The sequence below is a fragment of the Pongo abelii genome, chromosome 21 (genome assembly GCF_028885655.2).
Source record: "Pongo abelii isolate AG06213 chromosome 21, NHGRI_mPonAbe1-v2.0_pri, whole genome shotgun sequence".
NCBI classification, from domain to species: domain Eukaryota; kingdom Metazoa; phylum Chordata; class Mammalia; order Primates; family Hominidae; genus Pongo; species Pongo abelii.
In genome coordinates, this window is record NC_072006.2 from 57,761,647 (window position 1) to 57,784,899 (window position 23,253).

Here is a 23,253-nt window from a genome sequence, read left to right on the forward strand (position 1 = left end):
TAAAAAAACTTCATCTATATTTCTTTGGGGTACCTATGCAGGTTTGTTACATGGGTAAATTGTGTGTCTTGGGTTTTGGTGTACAGATAATTTTGTCATCCAGGTAATCAGCATAATAACACAAAAGTAGTTTTTCTTTTTTTTCTTGAGACAGAGTGTTGCTCTGTCAACCAGGCTGGAGCGCAGCGGCATGATCTGGGCTCACTCAACCTCCACCTCCCGGTTTCAAGCAATTCCCCTGCCTCAACCTCCCAAGTAGCTGAGATTACCGCGCGCACCACCATGCCCAGCTAGTTTTTGTATTTTTAGTAGAGAGGTTTCACCATGTTGCCCAGGTTAGTCTTGAACTCCTGGCCTCAAGTGATCCACCCACCTCTGCCTCCCCAGGTGCTGGGATTACAGGCAAGCCACCACACCTGGCCCAATAGGTAGTTTTTCAATCTTCACCCTCCTCCTATCCTCCACCCTCAAATATGCTTTGATGTCTATTGTCTCCTTTGCGTCCATGTGTACTCAATGTTTAGCTCCCACTTATAAGTGAGAACATGCAGTATTTGGTTCCCTTGTTCCTGCATTAATCCGCTTAGTATAATGACCTCCAGCTCTATCCACCAACATAGAATTATTAAAAGAGGGCAAGTGTTGGCATCCAAAAGATTTAGCTTTGCAGTTCACTGGCTAAGCAGGTGACCAGTGCAAGGTGACTTAAGCTGTCTGAGCTTCAGCTCACTTCTTTGTAAAATACATGTAGCATCTGACTTTCCAGATTGACGGGAAGATTAAATGAAGTAATGCACATAAAACACCCAGCAGAGTGTTTGTAACGTAGTAGGTACCAAACACATTATAGCTGTTAACATTATTATTCTGTTTGTTCCATGCAGTCTGTATCTTGGTTTTGGTGGTGATTACACAAATCTATGCAAGGGATAAAATTGCATAGAACTACACACGCAAACACACACACACACACACATACACACACACACGTAAAAATTGTAAAAACTAAGGTCTGTAGTCTAGTTAACAGTATTGTACCAATGTCGGTATCCTGGCTTTGATATTGTACTCCAGCTATTTAAGATTGACGTCTCCACGGGGAGAAAACTGGGAGGTTACATAGGACTCTACTATTTTTACAGCTTCCTGTGAATCTATGATTATTTCAAATGAAAGAGTTTTTAAAGTACAGTAAAACTTTTTTAAAAATTTTAACGACTTCCATAATTTGCATCTCATCTATTCAATGAGGTAGGAAAAGTTAGGAATTGTTTGTTATTATTTATAAAAGGAAAAACTGACAGAGTGACTGGTTGCTCTTTTCCAGGTCAATCAGAAAATAAGAAAAAGAAAAGCCATGTCACTGAATGTTCAGGACTTTTTAACAGTTGCTGATCCTGCCTCAAAAGTTGTCCTGTGTTTAATGGGATTTACATTCCCTCAGTAAGGAATGTGACCTCTGAGGTTTAAGGATAGACCTGCTATCTCATTCTTTAGATGTATGTAAAAGGTGGTCAATGGACAAGGATGTCAGAACAGAACATAGAATCCCATGAACCGATGTCCCCAGTTGAGGTTTGGAATAAGGCAAAGCAGGAACAAGTGACTGTCTCAAAGAAAACAATAATTACTCAAGTGTTTACATGTGCTTATCAGTTTTATTATTTTTATGTGTACTATTAAAACTGAAAATAATTTGTCTATAAATTAAGAAAATTGGCTTAAGTTTGCTACAATTACAACTCTCCTTGCAAAAACTCAAGTCACTAACTCACCAAATATCTGCTAAATATCTGCCATGTGCAATCACTGTCCTAGATGTTGGATATGTGATAATGAACTAGACCCATCCAGTCCTGCTCTTGAGGAATGTGGTTGAGGTCAAAAGGCAATTGATTAGAGCCTGCCTTTTCCCACTTGCTTGCCATGTGCTTTTAAAATTTACCTGGGCCTTAATCTCCTCTTCCTGGCCTTATTTATATAGCAATGACAAACACACATGCTCACTCACCAGCCCCACCTCTTGCATTCAAAGCAAATATCACTAATCAATCTGTCTCAAAAAAAAAAAAAACCTGTTCTTCAATTGTCTTTACCCATCTGATTCCCTCAAAGCTCCACTCATGAAATCCCACCTATCCCCCAGAACTCACCACAAAAAAAAAAAAAAAAAAAGATCCAAAGTCCCCTCCACATGCAGCCTCCACTGGCTCTGTCTCTCTTTGCCATTTCCCACTCACCTCCTTCTTGCCTTCCCAAGTCTCTGCTCTTTCTTTGTAAATGGACCAAGCCAACATTGATTCCATTTGGTATTCTTCTTACCCATTTCCCTGTTTTAAACAACAAAGCCTAGATGCTGCGCTAGTCAAGCCAAGTTCTCTTCAGCATGCGGGGAAGGTAGAGGAGCTTTAAAGTGGAGGAAAGTAGAATTCAGTCGTGTGAAATCAAAGGTGAAATGATAAAAAGAATAAGGACAGAGCACAACCCACCAGATCAATGAAATAACGTCTGAGAAAGCACTTCAAAGAATGTCCAGCACAATAAAAATAGATTGTCCTGGAGAAGCAGCTTCTGGAGTAAGAAAAATGTGACTTTTAGATGGATCTTGAAGAATTAATGGAACCTGGACCTGTGGAATTAGAGGCGATGAGTAAGCAAAGAAGAAGGAAGTTGAGATGGCAGTACCAGCAGTAGAAAGATTCTGTGCAGGAAAGGGTTGGGTGTGTTCAAGGAGCCTGCATCAGTCTCTAAACTGAGGTTTCCTACGTTTATTTCCTGTCTGGGACATTCTGTGACACATGTCCAAATGGAAAAATCATTCTCCATTGAGCTAGCCAAATATCTTCAATAAATAATGCAAAAATCATTAAGACATTTTCCAGAGGACCCCACCATTTCCTGTCTTGACAATGGAGCTGGATTTGACATCAGCTAATTCAAGAGGTCAGAAATAAAAGCTGTGGCCAATTCAAACTTCCCTTCCAAATGTTTTTCAATAATCTGACATCAGTCCAAGAGACAGGACTTGTAATCAACTTTTTTCAAACCATCTTAACATCTTTCATGAAGTCATGAACATGACTGTGCAGATGTGCCATTGCTAATTATTGTCCTGGATTGTGGGAATAGGAAGGAACATTGAAATAAATGATGACTTCACTGGTCAACCTATGGAATGTTAAAAGAAGAGGGAGCTAAAGGGAAGATGTTCCAATAGCATGCAACATAACCTTGGGGTAATGAGATAGACACGCATTGGAAAGTTTTAAGCGTGTTTATTTTTTGTTTGTTTGTTTGAGATGGAGTCTCGCTCTGTTGCCCAGGCTGGAGTGCAGTGGCACGATCTCAGCTCACTGCAGGCTCCTCCTCCCAGGTCCACCCCATTCTCCTGCCTCAGCCTCCTGAGTAGCTGGGAATACAGGCGCCTGCCACCATGTCCAGCTAATTTATTGTATTTTTTTAGTAAAGACTGGTTTTCACCATGTTAGCCAGGATAGTCTCTATCTCCTGACCTCATGATCCGCCCACCTTGGCCTCCCAGAGTGCTGGGATTACAGGCATGAGCCACTGCGCCCGGTCATTTTAAGGGTTCTAATGAGAATAATACAAAATATCCAGCTCGCATGTACATATCGTGGTTCTGATGCACCAGCTGCTATTCTAAGCTGTTGACATATACCATGTAGTTTATTCCTGACAGTGACCCTGAAAGAGGCAGGCACTTATTCCCATTGTACAGATGAAGAAACTGAAGTGGAGGAAGTTAAGTAACTTGTCCAGGGTCACACCATCAAAAAATGAAACAGTCAGCATACAGGTACTATCTCTCCAAGGAACCTCCAGAGACACCAATCAAAAGAGAATGCGTATTCTCCTTGCAGTCCCATCAGTTAAAAAAGAGAGAGAGACCAGGTATGGTTGGCTCGTGCCTGTAATCCCAGTATTCTGGGAAGCCAAGGCAGGTGGATGCCTTGAGCTCAGGAGTTCAAGACCAGCCTGGGCAACATGGTGAAACCCCATCTCTACAAAAAATACAAAAATTAGCCAGGTATAGTGGCTCATGCCTGTAGTCCCAGCTACTCGGGAAGCTGAGGTGAGTGGATCACTTGAGCCTGGGAAGTTGAAGGCTACAGTGAGCCAAGATGGCGCTACTGCACTCCATCCAGTCTGAGTGACAAAGCAATACCCTGCCAAAAAAAAAAAAAAAAAAAAAAAAAAAAAAAAAAAAAAAACAGAGAGAGAGAGAATGCTGAGAAAATCCTGCCTCAAATCTCTAAAAATTACAAAGGCAAATATGTAGAAAGCTGAAACTGGATCCCTTCCTTACACCTTATACAAAAATTAATTCAAGATGGATTAAAGACTTAAATGTCAGACCTAAAACCATAAAAACCCTAGAAGAAAACCTAGGCAATACCATTTCGGACATAGGCATGGGCAAGAACTTCATGTCTAAAACACCAAAAGCAATGGCAACAAAAGCCAAAATTGACAAATGGGATCTAATTAAACTAAAGAGCTTCTGCACAGCAAAAGAAACTACCATCAGAGTGAACAGGCAACCTACAGAATGGGAGAAAATTTTTGCAATCTACCCATCTGACAAAGGGCTAATATCCAGAATCTACAAAGAACTTAAACAAATTTACAAGAAAAAATCAAACAACCCCATCAAAAAGTGGGCAAAGGATATGAACAGACACTTCTCAAAAGAAGACATTTATGCAGCCAATAGACACATGAAAAAATGCTCATCATCACTAGCCATCAGAGAAATGCAAATCAAAACCACAATGAGATACCATCTCACACCAGTTAGAATGGTGATCATTAAAAAGCCAAGAAACAACAAGTACTGGAGAGGATGTGGAGAAATAGGAACACTTTTACACTGTTGGTGGGACTGTAAACTAGTTCAACCATTGTGGAAGACAGTGTGGTGATTCCTCAAGGATCTAGAACTAGAAATACCATTTGACCCAGCCATCCGATTACTGGGTATATACCCAAAGGACTATAAATCATGCTGCTATAAAGACATATGCACACGTATGTTTATTGCGGCACTATTCACAATAGCAAAGACTTGCAACCAACCCAAATGTCCATCAATGATAGACTGGATTAAGAAAATGTGGCACATATACACCATGGAATGCTACACAGCCATAAAAAAGGATGAGTTTATGTCCTTTGTAGGGACATGGATGAAGCCAGAAACCATCATTCTGAACAAACTGCCGCAAGGACAGACAACCAAACACCGCATGTTCTCACTCATAGGTGGGAATTGAACAATGAGAACACTTGGACACAGGATTGGAAACATCACACAGTGGGGCCTGTCATGGGGTGGGGGGAGGGGGGAGGGATAGCATTAGGAGATATACCTAATGTAAATGATGAGTTAATGGGTACAGCACACCAACATGACACATATATACATATGTAACAAACCTGCATGTTGTGCACATGTACACTTAAAGTATACATGTGCACAAAGAACTTAAAGTATAATAAAAAAAAAGAAGAAAAAAATTACAAAGGCAATAATGCAACCACCTCAGCACATCCAGGAAGACTGGATGACTTGCCCAAGATTAAGTGAAGTCAAAACCAGTGCCTGAACAAAGATCTTCTCACTCCCAGGTATCAATCAATCCCCTGAGCATTCATTTCTCATCTGTGTACTGGACATCCAAATACCTGCTTACCAAATCATCGATTATCTACCGAAGCTCTTCAGCAAGTAATAGCATTATAAAAAGTATTTTATAATTAGGAGTATCTGAAGTCAGACCAACTGATTTGAATCAGCATTACCATTTATTAGCAGTTCTATCAGGCCAGGCACGGTGGCTCATGCCTGTACTCCCATCATCTTGGGAGGCTGAAGTGGGCGGATTGCTTGAGCCCAGGAGTTCTAGACCAGCTTGGGCAAAATAGCAAGACACCATCTCTACAAAAATTGTTTAAAACATTAGCCAGTGTGATGGTGCATGCCTGTAGTCCCAGCTACTCAGGAGGCTGAGGTGGGAGGATCACTTGAGCCTGGAAAGTCAAGGCTGCAGTGAGCCATAATTGCACCACTGCACTCCAGCCTGGGTCACAGAGTGAGACCCTGTCTCAAAAACGCACAAAAAAGTTTTATCCGTGGACAATTTAGGTCCTGCTCAAATTATCAGTTTTTTTCACCAGTAAAATGGGAATAATCATCATAGCTATCTCATGGGATTCTGGAAGATTAAATATTATGCATGCAGTGCATACACTGAGCACCATCCCTTACACATAGTAAGTGCTCAATAAATATTCAATAATAATAAGAAGAAAATCATAGCCACAACATGTGTTATGCTGTGTTCGTTGCAACAAGATTGCGAAACCTATTTTGATGAAGCAGGCCATTATAGCTTGAGTAGGAAATAAAATAAATAGGCAAACAACAGAACTTTAACCTAATACCATGACCACTCCCAAAGTTTAGCATATTACTGGAAATCGCTAATGGAGCACTGCCCATTATTCATGATATGAACAGTAAGGAATCATGCATAATGGAACAGAGTCCCTGCTAACAGCAGATTCACGCACGATAATTTAAACTTGTTTGTATGGAAATAAAGGACGAGTCTTTGAAGTGAGCCTTAATGAGATTCTGCTTGATCTTTGGTGTATCCTGGGAGAAAGAGTTCAATTTTTCCTCCAGCATCCGACTCGTGTTGGTGGTGTGTAGGAAAGAAAGGGCCGACTTAAATTATGAATGGCCTTTCTTGTCTTTGTGATAGCAGGTGAGGAGAGGGGCAATCATCCGGGGGCACTGGGGAGTTGCAGGGAGACAATCACAGTTCTCCGAGGTGGCCTCTGCATCTGAAACTTAGAGGAAGGCTTGGTGGGCTGGAGCCTCGGAAGGCATTCGTCATCCAGAAGGATGCTTTACAGACTCTGAAGGAGCAAAATAAGCTGGTGGGCTCTGGTGGGAGATGCAGAGGTACTAGTGTGGCCCCGCACCTTTTCAAATTCTGCTTGTGCATGAAAGGGATTCAGCTCCATCCCAAGCTCAGGCTGGAGGAGACCTGGCAAGCAGTCGCCTTGCCAGTCACTGCTGACCTGGCTGCTGACCAACTCTGAAGAGGTCTTGGTGTTTGCTCAACGTGGCCTGGCTGTAAGAAGGTCCCAGGAAGTGGGTTGTGTTTTGGTTGCCAAATGCAAGAGAGTATGAGTTTTGAGTTTTTAAAATCAGTTCGAGTCATGGGACAGGTCTACCTCATTAAGTGACCATTAGATTTATGATGAAAAGATGACGACTGTGGAGTGCTGTGTACAGGCTGGCCACTCACTGTAGAGTGCAGAGTATAACTGGCCACTCACTGTAGAGTCCTGACCACAGGCTGGCTACTCACTGTGGAGTGTAGAGTACAGACTGGCCACTCACTGTAGAGTGCTGAGCACAGGCTGGCCACTCACTATAGAATGCTGAGCATAGACTGACAACTCACTGTAGAGTACCGAGCACAGGCTGGCCACTCACTGTGGACTGCTGAGCACAGGTTGGCCACATACTGTAGAGTGCTGAGCACAGGCTGGCCACTCACTGTGGAGTGCTGAGCACAGGCTGGCTACTCACTGTAGAGTACTGAGCACTGCCTCACTACACACTGTAGAGTACTGAGCACAGCCTGGCTGTACACTGTAGGATGCTGAGCACAGCCTGGCTGCACACTGTAGGGTGCTGAATACAGGCTAGCCACACGTTGTAGAGCCCTCAATGCCTGCTAGATGTCATTTTATTTTTCTTTTTACCTTTATCACTTTGAGGGCTTTTTCAAGTCTGTGGTCTTTCAGGCTCAATTAATTGTAACAGCCTCTGAGACGAAGTGCTTGTTGAATTTCTTCCGCTGTTCCGACACAGAAACGCAGCATAAGTTGAAGTTGCAATGGACAGCATACGTCGAAACTTCCTCTGTGCCAGGCTCCTTGTGGGGACTCCCTTTTCATCGCCTCCTTTAGTCCTCACCACTGACCTATGAGGAAGAATGTGCTTTTTAACTTCATTTTACAGATGAGAAAACTGAGGCCCATAAGGCGAAGTTACTCACTCAAGCCAGTAAGCGGTAGGAATTGGGATTTGCACTCAGCACCCATTTGATCCCGCAGTCCGCTTTCTTGATTGTACTCTCCACTGCCTCACCTTCAATGGCTTTCTCTAATGGAAAAGCCTGCCCTCACCCTAATGAATACTCTCAGCTGGGCACAGTTAAGGGATGACCTCTGTGCATCTAACAAGTTCATCTCAATCCCTCCCCAGGGTACAGATGTGTTGTGTAACTTGGGCATTGGGAAGTCCAGCATGGAGCAAAACAGAGGAGGGTGCTCTCCCAGACCCATATCATCCACCTCCGTTATCTCCCCTCACACAGACTCAAGAATTCAGATCCCACCTATGTTGCCTTGGTATTCTAACAAACATCTCTCAGGTTTAAGCTAACATGTCCTAAGCATTATGTTAAGAGGGTTTCATGCGTTCAATCATGTAGAACTTTTATTCCCATTCGACCAATGAGGCTCCTAGGCTCCTGCAAGTTAAGTAACCATCCCGAGAACACACAGCAGCTGCCTGGGGTGTCAGGACATTCCTGCATCGTTCGTGTCATTGATGCATGCTTACCTCTGTGTGCCTGATGCAGTGCTCTGTTTGGGGACACAACAGTGACCGAGACAGATCAGGTGACTGCCCTCAGGGACCTACACTCTGGAGGGGAGACACAGGCTATGAACAAATATACAAATTAGACAACACAGTCATGTGTCCAATAGTGACATTTCAATCAACAATAGGCCGCACATAGGACAGTGAGTGGTCCCATAAGATTGTAATTCTATATTTTTACTGTACCTTTTCTATGTTTTTATTATACTTTCTTTTTTATTATTTTATTTTTTATTTCAATAGGTTTTGGGGGAACAGGTGGTGTTTGGTTACATGGGTAAGTTCTTTAGTGGTGATTTCTGAGATTTTGGTGCACCCATCACCTGAGCAGTGTACACTGTACCCAATGTGTAGTCTTTTATCACTCACCCCTTCCCACCCCTCCTCCTGAGTCCCCAAAGTCCATTATATTGTTCTTATGCTGCTGTGTCCTCATAGCTTAGCTCCCACTTGTAAGTGAGAACATATGATGTGAGGTTTTCCATTCCTGAGTTACTTCACTTAGAATAATGGTCTCCAACTCACAGGTTGCTGTGAATGCCATCATTTCATTCCTTTTTATGGCTGAGTAGTATTCCGTGATATATATATACCACATTTTCTTTTTTTCTTTTTTTCAGACAGAGTCTCGCTCTGTCACCCAAGCTGGAGTGCAGTGGCGCGATCTCGGCTCACTGCAAGCTCCGCCTCCCGAGTTCAGGCCATTCTCCTGCCTCAGCCTCCCGAATAGCTGGGACTACAGGTGCCCGACACCACGCCTGGCTAATTTTTTGTATTTTTTAGTAGAGATGGGGTTTCACCATGTTAGCCAGGATGGTCTCGATCTCCTGACCTCATGATCTGCCCGCCTCGGCCTCTCAAAGTGCCGGGATTACAGGCGTGAGCCACCGCGCCCGGCCATATACCACATTTTCTTTATCCACTTGGTTGATGGACATTTGGGCTGGTCTATATTTTTGCAATTGCGAATTGTGCTGCTATAAACATGAGTGTGCAAGTGTCTTTTTCATATAATGACTTCTTTTCCCCTGTAGTGGGATTGCTGGATCAAATGGTAGATCTACTTTTAGTTCTTTAATGAATCTCTACACTGTTTTCCGTAATGGTTGTACTAGTTTACATTCCCACTGGCAGCATAAAAGCCTTTTCTATGTTTAGATGTATCTAGAAACACAAATACTCACCATGGGTGTTACAGTTGTGTATGGTACTCAGTACAGTCCCATGTTGTACATACTTGTAGCCTAGGAGCCACAGGCTATACCATGCAGCCTAGGTGTGTAGGAGGCTATGCCATCTAGGTTTGTGTAGTATGCTCCCTGATGTTCTCAAAATAATGAAATCACCTAACGATGCATTTCTCAGAATGTATCCCCATGGTTTAGAGATGATTTCTATGAAAAAAGCAGCAGAAAGAGGCAAAAGAAGGGACTGAGGGGAAGGATGTGTTAGTTTCTATGGGGTAACCAAAGAGATCAGCCTGAGAAAGTGACGTTTGATGCTTGACCTGAATGAGTGGAGGGAGGTGGAGGAAACACATGCAAGGCAGTGGGATGCTTGTGTGCAGAGTCCCCGGGGCAGGAACAAGTTGCAGAAACATCAGGAAGGTGCTTCTGCCCCAAGTGGGGTGGAGGAAGTGAGTGAGTCAGAAAGGAGGATTGCGCTCAGCCACATCAAACCGAACTTTGATTCTGCAGCCTGTTCTCCTACCCACCACACTGTTCAGCTCCCAGGGCTGCCTCAAAAACATCAACTCCCAAATTTCAGCTTTTATTTTAGATACAGGGGGTACATATGTAGGAATGTTACATGGGTATATTGGACCGAGGTAGTGGACGCAGTACCCAACAGGTAGTTTGTCAACCCACGCTCCCTTCCCTCCCGCTCTCTAGTAGTTCCTAGTGTCTATCGTTCCCATGTTACCACCATACATACTCAGTGTTTAGCTCCTAGTTATGAGAACATGTGGGATTTCATTTTCCATTCCTGTATTAATTTGCTTAGGATGATGGCCTCCAGTTCCATCCATGCTGCTGCAAAGGACAAGATTTCATTCCTTTTTATGGCTGCATAGTATTCCATGGTGTAAAATAAAAGCTGAAATTTAAAAACAACTACCTTAAGTCACTTTTAGATTGAGGCTCCATAAATAAATGAAATTAACACAGATTACAACAAAAAATCAACTCCTATCCTGATGTCCACTTTACCTGAAGTTTCTCTCCTCTGCGAGTTCCCCAAGTCTTTTTCTTTTTAGATTATTACCAAATGTAGATACCCTGGAATCCATTCTCTTTTTAAATAATTTGAATTAAACTAAGATAAATGTCCACCAAGAAGTGAGGAGTAGAGAACTCTGTGTGAAGCATCCACATCTGGTCTGTGTCCTCCTTCGTGTTCACAGATGGCTCTGCTGATGGAGGCCAACCTGAGTGTGTGTGCGGTACACATGCCACGAGAAAGGAGTGCCAATGTGGCTGCTCACACACAGAAACGCTTCCATCTCTGAGAGCTGTCAAATGAGAGAATGCGCTGGTGCTTTTATACTGAAGCATATCAATAGTGGAGTCGTCAAACTAGCCCCGTATTCAGGTGCGAGTCTTCAGTATTTCCAGCTAAAGGTCTGCTTCTCGCAGGCTCTGGGCATCTTCCCCTCTTCTGGCACAGTTTGGCTTCTTCCTTCTGCTGAATGGATGCGTTCTTTATACTTTTGATTACTAACCACAGCCGTGAGCCACAACATTATAATTAAATAAAATAAACAGATCCTGGGATGAGTCTTCGAGGAAAAAGCAGTCTTTTAATAATCAAAATCTTCATGCATTTTATTTCATCGTTATGCTAAGATGTTGAGAGAAACGGATTTTTAGAATATGACCTGGCCCTGACTTTGTGTCTAGTCAATTACAAGTTCAAGCTAACCACCTCAACATTTCAAGGATGGCCTTTTCTTTTTCTTTTTTTAAAATAGCAGGACTAAAATTTCATTGTATTGAACACAAATGGGAAAACGTACATTGCAGAGTAAAATTTAAAATGCTTTTATGGAATTTTCATTATAAAACTGCCTGTAATGGAGTTGACCTCATATTCACCTAAGATTTCTCTGGCTCCGAGTTCAGATTTCATGCCAATTAACATGTTAATGACATATATCATTTAAAGAGCCCATCATAACTTTTATCACATCATGTTACATCTATTTCCTTGTAATTAAATCAGAATTACAGGGTGTAATTACTTTTCTTTTCCTGAATACCCATTCCTTTTCAGACATTTAAATTCAAGTGCAAGTACTAAAAGACACTTGAAAGTAACAACCTAATAAAAATATTATCAATTAATGAAAGCGTTGGGTTTCTCCTACTCTCTGGTTTCTTTTTGACAAATTCCTATCTCCCCATGTACTTTGCATGACATGTAATGATTGGTCGTATCCAGTCAAATGCTTCCTAAGCTCTTTAAATCCTCAGGGCCCTAGTATCTATTAATATGCACCGTTCTCACACATAAATATAATTACATACAATTATTAGCGGAAAAGGATCAGATAAGGTTTATTAAGGAAATATCCTATAATTATCCAAGTCCAAGACTTCCCCTTACATGCTAATTCAACGAAGGGTTAGAGTCTGTAATCACTACACCTGCATTGATCACTGATGGCAGGATCAAAGAAGGGGCACACCTTTGTTTAAAAGACTTAAACAATTATTTTGTAGACAATTCTATTATCTGACCACTTCTGGTCTTCCACATGCTCTTTGATATCCAATTTAAAACTTAAAGTTGGCCGGGCATGGCAGTTCATCCCTGTAATCTAGCATTTTGGGAGGCCGATGTGGGTGGATCACCTGAGGCCAGAAGTTCGAAACCAGCCTGGCCACCAGGGCGAAACCCTGTCTCTACAAAAATACAAAAATTAGCCAGGTGCGGTCACGCATACCTATAGTCTCAGCTACTCAGGAGGCTGGGACAGGAGAATCACTTGAACCCAGGAGGCGGAGGTTGCAGTGAGCTGAGATTGCACCATGGCACTCCATCCCGGGCAGCAGAGCAAGACTCTGTCTCAAGAAAAAAAAAAAAAAAAAACTTTAAGTTGTATCATACTTAATTTTGGAACCTTGTTGTAACTTGAAGTAGTATCTAAGAACTGGGAAGTAATCTACAGGCGTGTGCTGTCCTGTGATGATCTATTAGGATTGTGTGAGCAGAACCACCAGGGATTGACATATATTATTTGAGGAAGTCAGCACTTGAAGGTAGGTAGAAAAGGAACTCCTTTGCTGTCAGGAAGTTCTACATACATAGATCAATTCGCTCATTCATTTGGCAAATATTTATTGAGTGCTTATAACAGCTAGGTAATTTTTTAGTCCTAGGTACTATTTTAGTCCTGGTCAAGGTCATTGTTGCCAAGGTGCCAACATTCTAGGGAAAGAGAACAGACCATAAACTAGTAAACAGAAGAATAAATAAGATAATTGCAGCTAGTGATGAGAGACAAGAGGAAAATATAGCAGAACAAGGTGATAAGAAATAGTGGCCAGGTATGGTGGCTTATGCCTGTAACACCAGCATTTCAGGAGGCCAAGGTGGGTGGATTGCTTGAGCTCAGGAATTCAAGACCAGCCTGGGCAACCTGGCAAGACCCTGTCTGTATCAAAGATACAAAAAATTAGCCAGGCTTCATGGTTTGTGCCTGTGGTCCCAGCTACTCGGGAGGCTGAGGTGGGAGGATAACTTGAGCCCAGGGGGCAGAGGTTGCAATGAGCCTATATTGCACCACTGCACTCCAGCCAGGGTGACAGAGCAAGACCCTGTCTCAAAAAAATAAATACTTTTTTTAAAAAAAAGAAAATAAATAGTGGCGAGGTGGATGATTCTGGACAGGGTAGATGATGAAGGCATCTCTGACTTTTGAGCTGAGACCTAAGTAGTATGAAAGAGCAAGAGAGGATCACGGGGCACAGAACCACCAGCCATCAAGGTTCTAAGAGGGAGACAGCTGATATTTTGGAAGAAAAAGAGCAGGTGGATGTGTCTAGATCAAAGGGAGCAAGATCACAAAGATGGCGGTAAAAAGATGGCACCATCTATGTAGACTCTCCGGGCTGCCAAAAGCTTATAGATTTTGCTCTAAGAATGACAGAAAGCAGCTAGAAGGTTTTAAGCCAGGAGGTGACATTATTCAAATTACATCTTGAAAAGGATATTCTGGGTGTAGAGGCTGGATTTGGAGAGGCAGGGGTAGAAGCATCAGACATTTAGGAGGCTGTTGGTGCCATCTAGGGGAACAAAGGAACTAGCTTAACCTCAGCTTCATCTACCTGTGCCAGGACACAGGTAGAGTCCCTGGTATGGCAGGTGGACAAACAAGGGCCACTAAACAGGCCTGTGGCAGCTTGCAGGAACCCCCACTTCCTCCTGACCATTTCTTGAACAAATATATCATATCTACCATGTGCCAGGCATTGTTTTAAGCTTTGAGAATGTAGAAGTGAGCAAAGCAGGCAACATCTTGTTCTTATGGACACTAAATAATGACAGAAGAGCAAGTTAGGCAATGAAAGGTGTCTTGGCAAAAACTAAAACATGGCATGGGGATTGGGAAGAACAGGGAAGAAGGGAGAGACAGGTACTTTAGATTCCAGGCTCAGGGAAGGCCATATGGAAGGCATGATATCTGCATAGTCCTGAATGAGGTGACACCAAAATGCAACCAGAATATCAACTGTTCCCACATCTTCCTAATCCCCACGTTTTGCTTCTGTTTTCCCTTGATGCCAACCCCAAACTCAGCCCCACTTCAGGGTCTCTCACTAAAGCACCAATGAGCAATGGGAATGTCAGAAAATGTTCACCAGGGAAACACAGCAGTGGGGGTAACATCATGTGTACAGTGACCCCTGACAAAGCCTCTCCCACATTTCTCTAGAAAAATCCTTAAGATTTCTTTTCTCTTCCCTTCTGCACATGACCTCCAGCTTTCTTCTTGAATTCCTTTCTTCTTGATTTCTCTTGTTTCCACAATATCTAGTCCTGCTTTCTGCTGCAATGCACAGCAATTCAGCTCAGCCCCAAATCCGCCCACCAAGCCCTCCAGCATACTCAGCAAAACAATGCTCTTCTGTGAAAAGGTGACTCAGTGGTCATTTTTGCCCCCTTAGGGTTTCACCTCCTCATTCCTATCACAAGTGGCTCAATGTGGTATTTCTCCTTAAAACACTCAGTGCCCTCACTAAGAGAAATTCTTTTGAATGCAATTATCACCTTGCAAATGGGTTATGGATAGGCATGTGCCTAAAAATTCCCCACTTATTGAGTCCAGAGATTCATTTCCATGGAATCTCATGGAAATGAAGAGGATCAGAAGCCAACTAACTTTGCACAGCTTCTTCCTGTCCATGGTTACCTATGTTTACTCTCTCTCCACATATAAAGTCAGGCCAAGATGAGAAAGTAAGGGAATTCTTGCCATACATCTATGGACTTTGGTTTAAGGCAGGGGTTGGCAAACTACAACCAGTGGAAAGGTCTTATTAGAACACAACCATGGCCTTCACATGCAGGTTGCCCATTTCTGCTTTTTCACTATGGTGCAGAACAAAATCATTACACAGCACAAAAGCAGTGCCATGTGATACACATGGGTGTGACTGCATTCCAATACCACTTTACTTCTGGACACTGAAATCTGGCTTTCATGTAATTCTCACATATTATGAAATACTATTCTTCTTTAATTTTTTCCAACCGTTTAAAAATGTAAAAACAATTCTCAGCCTGCAGACTTTACAAAAACAGGCCACAGGATGCATTTGGCCTGTGGGTCATAGTTTGCCACCCTGATTTAAGGGGTTGTTAACAAACATGAGACCCTCTGAGTTATTGAATCAATCTCAGCATCACAAGGTCTCAGCATTCTGGGGAGAAAGCAGAGCTGGTGTCCGGCTGTGTCTGGACTCCCCCTGAAACCGCCAGGTGGCCAGTCTCCAGAATGCCTGTCCTTCCACAGAAATGCTATCCCTTTCCATTCTCCGAGTCTGGAGTCTGAGCCCTTTGAGGAAGGGTCCTCCTTCTTCATCCTGATGTCCCCAGCATTCGACACAGAGTCCAGTACCAAGCAGGTATTCAAACCACATTACTGGAGAAAAGCAACCCAGGAACGTATGAAAGACACAGCATCTTTTGTGTGGTTCTCAAGCCAGTCTCTAATACCGTCAACGCATTTGATAAGATAAAATCATTACTTACTAGCAAAATGAATAATTAGCCATTTTTCAAAATCTAGTAGGATAGGCAAGAAGGAGGAAGACAGGGAGCTATGTGTACATATGAGTGATATGTCTAAGTGACTTCTTGAAATACAGAGCCCATTGTCCCCACTCTGCAGTGGAAATCCATCGATTTCCAAATGAGTTGAGGCCATTTCCTGACAGTTGGGAGGAAAGGGGCCAAACCTTTGGGCTCCTATTCATCTTCAGCATTTTACAATTAAGAGCTGGCCTTGTTTAAAGCCCAACCTGCCATTACTGTTAATATTGAGATCGGACACTTTGATCCAAATGGAACCTGACTGCCTGATACAACCCAAAGTTAAGCTGCTTCCAAACGCGTCTTTCACTCTGTATATCATCCTAGCTGGCTGATGTCTGTTTCAACTGAGCAGTGGGGTGCTCTCACGATGGTGCAATGGAGAACTGATGTTGCATGAACTTTTCTGCTGTTGTTTCTTTTCCAACTGACAGCTTAGCCCTGCACCCTAGGCCAGCCTGTTCTTCTCGTAGAGACGGTCACTGATTCCCTCTCTTCTGATTAGCCTGGGCAATGATTGGGATAATTTAGGACGTGCACTGTTTGATCATCTGTACACTTACAACAAATAAAACATTTTAATATGAGCAGTCACTGCGTGTTTACTGTATCATATTGCTGAGAGCTGAACAAATGCCAAACGCTATAACAGAAGGGGGGGATGTGAACTTCAGAATGATGACACTAATAAGGAAATTACAAAAGGCCCAACAAATGGCATTTATGTTAAATCAATAATGCTCTGTTTGTTTTTTTTAATTCTAATCTTTCTTCAGAAAAAAAAAATTATCTTTCTAAACAGTTGGCGATTCCTATTCTTGTTCGTCTTCCTGAACATAATTAAAAACATGTTGTGGCGCCTACTTAAGACATCAACTTTCCCAAGGCTGTCTTGTCCACTGCGTTTTAAACAAAGACACTTGTTTTGGCATTGTGCCCTTAATTAATCATTTGAGGCTTTATTGCTGTACCAAAAAAAAAAAGTGTCTTTGTTTAATGATTCATCACAAGCCCAATTTCTGCAGAACTTAATCAAATACAGAACCAACTTTTTAATCAGCTTGAATATTAAAAAAATTGATGTAGTCCTTGTTTTCAGGATGTTATTTGATAAAAGAAATATTGGTATGTGACACTCTGTTCATATAGGCTGCTTAGGAATTCTTTCATGGAGATGAGATGAATGCCTTGCTTTTGGAGTTGAGAATGGAAGTCCATTGTTGATTGAGAAAATAGGAACTTTGACAGCCCAGTGAATGTCATTTAGCATCTGGGCCTTGCAGAGCTGGGGACAAAGCCTTGAAAAAGGTTTTAAGAATTCACATCTTTGTTTTCTTTTTTTTTTTTTTGAGACGGAGTCTTGTTCTGTCGCCCAGACTGGAGTGCAGTGGTGCTACCTCGGCTCACTGCAAACTCTGCCTCTTAGGTTCAAGAGATTCTTCTATCTCAGCCTCTCGAGTACCTGGGATTACAGGGGCATGCCACCACACCTGGCTAATTTTTGTGTTTTTATTAGAGACAGCGTTTCACCATGTTGGCCAGGCTGGTCTTGAACTCCTGACCTCAGGTGATCCACCCACCTCGGCCTCCCAAAGTGCTGGGATTACAGGCGTGAGCCACCGTGCCTGGCTTTGTTTGCCATTTTTAATGTTCACTCTGAGAATCAGAGGGCACATCCCAGGATGAAGGTGACTCTGAGACATGCTGAGCGCAGCTACCCTCCCTGACTTACCACTTACATAGATCAGGCCATGGGCTCTCTGCTACTTTCGCTCAGCCTTCAAACCACCAGCTCCGCCAGCTTCCTCATCAAATTTTCTTTCTCCAGGCACATCCCTGAGCAGAGTTCACTTAGAAGTTACTGAAGTAAGAAAAAACAGAACAAATCAAGGCACCTGTAAGTTATGCCAAGGCACCTGTAAGTTATGAAAAAGGTCTCAATACGATAACAAAATTGGTGGAGGAGGAGGCATAGCATTTGAATTAAATCAACTTACAAAACACATAACTCTCTGGGCTTGGCGTACATAACAACCTAAGAAGAAGTTTGGGAATTCTGTTATTATTGTCACTTTATTATTATTATTATTATTATTATTATTATTAGCTGTGTTATATTTATGAAAATGTAAAATCCATGGTATTGATCATCAGTACCTTTTTTTTTTGGCACGGAGTCTCACTCTGTCACCCAGGCTGGAGTGCAGTGGAACTATCTAGGCTCACTGCAGCCTCTGCCTCCCAAGTTCCAGTGATTCTCCTGCCTCAGCCTTTTGAGTAGCTGGGATTACAGGCATGCACCAGGACGCCTGGCTAACTTTTGTATTTTAGTAGAGATGGTGTTTCACCATTTTGGCCAGGCTGGTCTAGAACTTTTGACTTCATGTGATCCACCTGCCTTGGCCTCCCAAAATGCTGGGATAACAGGCATGAGCCACTGTGCCGGGCCATTGGTACCATTTTTAAAGCACTTTAATATGAGCTGTAATTCAATGTTCCCTAGATCCTGCTCCTTCAAGTCAAATATTATTGCAAATGCCACTTATGAAACACTTTCCTGTTCATAGCCGTGAACCATGTTCAGCATTTTGGGGGTATCTTCTTCTATAAGATGGGAAGTGGGGCCTTCCTTTCACAGAAGAGTGAGTGGAGGCTACATTTGACCTGAAGTTTTTCTACAGCTAGGACCATGGCCTTGGCCTCCCTCAACTTTCCTGACATGATGTGGAGTCCCAGGGGCCTCCAGTCTCAACTCATCCCAGACTTGGCATGAACTTATGTAAAGGGAGGAAACTGTGAGCACTTCCCTAAAATCTAAGGGCAGCCTGAGGACTCTGGGTCTCCCAAGTGAGCTCCATGTCTTGGCCTGGGGCAATTAGGAAACAGTGGTTAAGAGCAGAGCTTTAGAATCTGACAGACCTGGCCTCAAATCCCAACTCCTACTGTGAGCCCCCAGGACACTTACATAAGCTCTCTGAACGTGTTTCCTCACCTTAAAAAAAGTGACAAGAGTACCTAAGGCTGGGGATGATGGCTCACATCTGTAATCCCAGCACTTTGGGAGGCTAAGTTGGGAGGACTACTCAAGCCCAGGAGTTTGAGACCAACCTGGGCAACATAGTGAGACCTCATCTCTATAAAAAACTTAAAAATTGGCCAGGTAGGGTAGCACGTGCCTGTAATCCCAGCTGCATGGGAGGTTGAAGCAAGAGGACGTCTTCAGCCTTGGAAGTCAAGGCTGCAGTGAGCTCTGTTCACGCTACTGCACTTAAGCCTGGATGACAGAGCAAGACCCTGTCTCAAAAAAAAAAAAAAAAAAGAGTACCTACCTCATAGATGGAATTAAATTAGCCTATTCAAGTAAGAACATTTAACAAAGAGTCCCACACATAATGAGCATTAAATAAATGTTAAAACATGCATACATGTTGAATAGGCATGTTGCCTGAAGGGTGATCAAAGCATCATTTTCTTTCTTTCTTTATTTCAACTCTGTTCAGAGGGAATAAACATTCCCCTCCCTTGGATAAGACTTCAGGCAACTCATGACTTTTCTGCTCACTCTTAGCAGGGACGAGCCCATGGTCCCATTAAGACTCAGTTCACAGACCCAATTCAGAGTCAGAAAAGTCACGTTAACATGTCCGGTCCTGCTCTGGGCTGGAGGCACCCAGTGGGAAATTGGAGATAGGCTGGATTCTTCTGTATGGCTGCTCCTCTGGTCTCCTCCCCAGCCTGCTGACAATAGCTTCAGGGTAGTTAGAAAAGCGAATGGGACAAGAAAGGTCCCAGCCCTGGAGCAAGGCTACTGGCTCCCAGCCTGTGCTCCAGGAGAATGATCAAAGCTGACCCATTGTTGGTTTTGTTTTTATTGTGGTAAATTACACATAGCATAAAATTTACCCTTTTAACCATTTTTAAGTGTACAGTTCTGTGGCTTTAAGTGAATGCAAACTGTTCCACAATCATCACCACCATCCATCTCCAGGGAAACAAGCTAACTCTTGATTTCCTGGGCACTCACCGGCTCTGTGGACGGTTCCCTCCAGGCCACCGCTTATGAAGTTCCCTGCTCTGGGCAGAGGCCTCCCTCTCTCAGGGGGTGCACAGTGACTCTCCACGCTGCTTGCAAATGTCAAGGGTCCACCTTCAGCCCCTGACTAAGGGACGGCCTCATTAAACACGCCTCAGCACCACCACCCACGGGATCTCTCCCCTGCAGGGGCTGTAACAATCACTCCCCACTCCTTCCCTAAACAAACTGTCAGAGGTCAGCTGATCCAAGCAAGCAGATTCCTCCTGAAACCCATGGGAGCAGCTAGAAGCCTTCTGTTTCTGGAAAGACCTCCGATCCCAGTCCTCAGGTTGGAGTCAGGGACCAGGGCTCTCTGGCTCCCTGGCCGGCCTCGACATCTTCTTAACCCACCCCCGGTACTCCTGTCCCAACAACACTCAGGTTTGTCTTGGCTCAGGTTCCCCCAGAAGCCTCCTCTAAAACAAGGATTCCTGATCCCAGGAACCCCCAGTAGGGGAGACGGGAAGAGGGACAGGGAGGGGAAGAGCAGCTGATCATGCACGTTGTCATCGTGGGTAACTGGCCCTTGATCTTTCAGAGTTCTGGGAGCAGGTGTAGAACATAGTCCTCAGAGAGAGCTGGGGTGTTTACAAACCAACTCCCGCTGATCGATGGCTGACAGTGGCGAGGCGTGGAAGTGAGAGGGAAGGAGGCCAGGTTGGAGGGATTTCACTTTCAGTCACTTTGCTGCAGATGTCTCCGCCAGTGCGCGCTGGCAGCCAGAGAAAGTCCCCAGGCAAAGGATGCAGGTGCTGGACTTCGAAATCCTGCAGTGCGGCCAGGTGCGGTGACGCACGCCTGAATCCCAGCACTTTGGGACGCCAGCGGGAGATCACGTGAGCTACTAGCTTTGAATCTTAGTTCTACCACCTGCAAGTTGTGTGATGTCGAGGAAGTCGCTTCACTTCCCTGGCTCAGGTTCCCCATCTGATAAATGGGAATACTGAAGTATCTATTTCATATGGTGGGTAGGAGATGACATGAGTTAATATGGCTAAAGCACTTAGAGAATGTTTGACACATAGCAAGCACTATTCCATTGTGAAGTATTTTCCATCCATTGGAATTGCATAAGCACATTTTAGTTTTCTATGCCAGGAGACCCAGTGCAGCCTTTCAAACTAATGAAGGAAATTTTTCTATGCTGATACAGAACAATTGCAAGAGTTATTACTTAGTGGAAATACCAAGTGTCTATAGTATTCACCTTTGTGTTAAAAATAATATCTAAATTATATCCAAAAAAGTTCTTAAAAATAATATCAATATAGCCAGTAATCCCAGTACTTTGGGAGGCCAAGGCAGGAGGATCACTTGAGTCCAAGAGTTGGAGACCAGCCTGGGCAACATGGCAAAACCCCATCTCTACTAAAACTACAAAATTAGCTGAGCACAGTGGCACATGCCTGTAGTCCCAGCTGCTTGGACTTGAGCCTGAGAGGTCAAGGCTGCAGTGAGCCAAGATCATGCCACTGCACTTCAGCCTGGGTGACAGAGCAAGACCTTGTCTCAAAAAATAAAAATAGAAATAAAATTTAAAAAATTTAAAAAGAATAATATATACATATACGCACACTTATGTTTATGTAGAGAACATTTCTGGAAAGATCAGAAATGAGCCCTCGAGTTAGAGGGGTACTTTATATTTTTGTAGTGTTTGACTTTTTACTAAGTTCTTGTACTATTTTTTCCCAGGAAAACTTTTATTTAAAAGAATAAGCCAGTGCTGGCTGAACACGGTGGCTCACACCTGTAATCCCAGCACTTTGGGAGGCCAAGGCAGAAGGATTGCTTGAGCCCAGGAGTTTGACACCAGCCTGGACAACATAGCCAGACCCCATCTCTACCAAAAAATAAAAGGATTAGCCAGGCTTGGTGGCACACACACATGTAGTTCCAGCTACTCAAGAGGCTGAGGTAGGAGGATCACTGAGCCCAGGAGTTCAAGGCTACAGGCATGGATGGCGTGACTCCTTTGCCAGCAGCCTGCCAGGAGCTAAGATCATACTGCTGCACTTCAGCCTGGGCAATAGAGCAAGACCTCATCTCTTAAAAAAATTTTTTTTGTTTAATTAAGAAATGGAAAGAACAAGCCAGGACTATTCTCAGTGGTTTAATAGCACTGGACTTAAACCAAGGGCTCACGCAAGCACATTTCCACGTGAATCTTGCTGATTTTCTTGTTAATAAAGCTGCTGAGCTTGGTGAAGTGGCCACAGTGACCAGGCTCCCGAGTGAGCAGACCTGGGTCTGCCGCCTTCCAGCCACGTGACCTAAGATAAGCCATGTCACTGTCTGCACCTCATTCTTTTTTCAGATGGGCAAGGGCAGCTTCTTCAGGGTTTTTAGAGGATTGATTGAGATAGTATTTGTAAAATGCTGAGGACAGGGCCTGTCATATATAAATATGGGTTATTATTATACACGGTGGCTGATTTCTAACTATGAGCTTTACAAAGGTGGCAGCGAATCAAGATAGTCACTATTGTCATTTATGCAAATTAAGAAGACAACACCTAGAAAAGAAAATATCTTTCCCCTCTCTCTTTCGTTTGCCTTTAACATACTCCATTATTGAAAACCCTTAAGGCTTCTGTTGAAAACTTACACAATCAACACATTAAAAATCAGCAAAATGCCAGGTTGGCTATTGTCTAAGATTCATCTTTGTAGTCTAATGAACGCCTTAAGAAATGCCAGTGGGGGAAAAAAATTAAATATGCAATGATAAAATGATCAGTACAGTTGATTCCAGAGAAGCAGGCACTGCAGCTCCTATCGCTCTGCTCTCCACTGGGGCCCCAGGCCCCTCATTGTACCCCACAGTCTCTGCTCCTTCCTCTGCTCCCCACCCCTTCCTCCTCCATGCACCCCATGCACCCCACACACACAGCCTCCTACTCTACAGGCCTCCCAAATAGCACTACTCTTACTATCCTAAAGCTATTACAGATAATTTACCTACCTATACTTGCCTATGCAATTGCCCCCAAATCTGTATAATATCCTAACCCCATAATATAAATAGTAAACAAAAAGAAAGTTTTTTATAGTAAAACGTGATGTATGTATGTATATACATGTTATATATGTGTGTGTACATGTGTGTATATATGTGTGTACACATGTTCATGCTTGTGTACTATATATG

General features: G+C 43.3%; 1 protein-coding gene across 2 annotated transcripts in view; it reads left to right on the plus strand.

Moving 5' to 3' along the window:
* Window positions 1-23,253, plus strand: part of TSHZ2 (teashirt zinc finger homeobox 2) — a 519,460-nt gene that overhangs the window by 426,591 nt on the left and 69,616 nt on the right. The gene's annotated exons all lie outside the window — the stretch shown is intronic.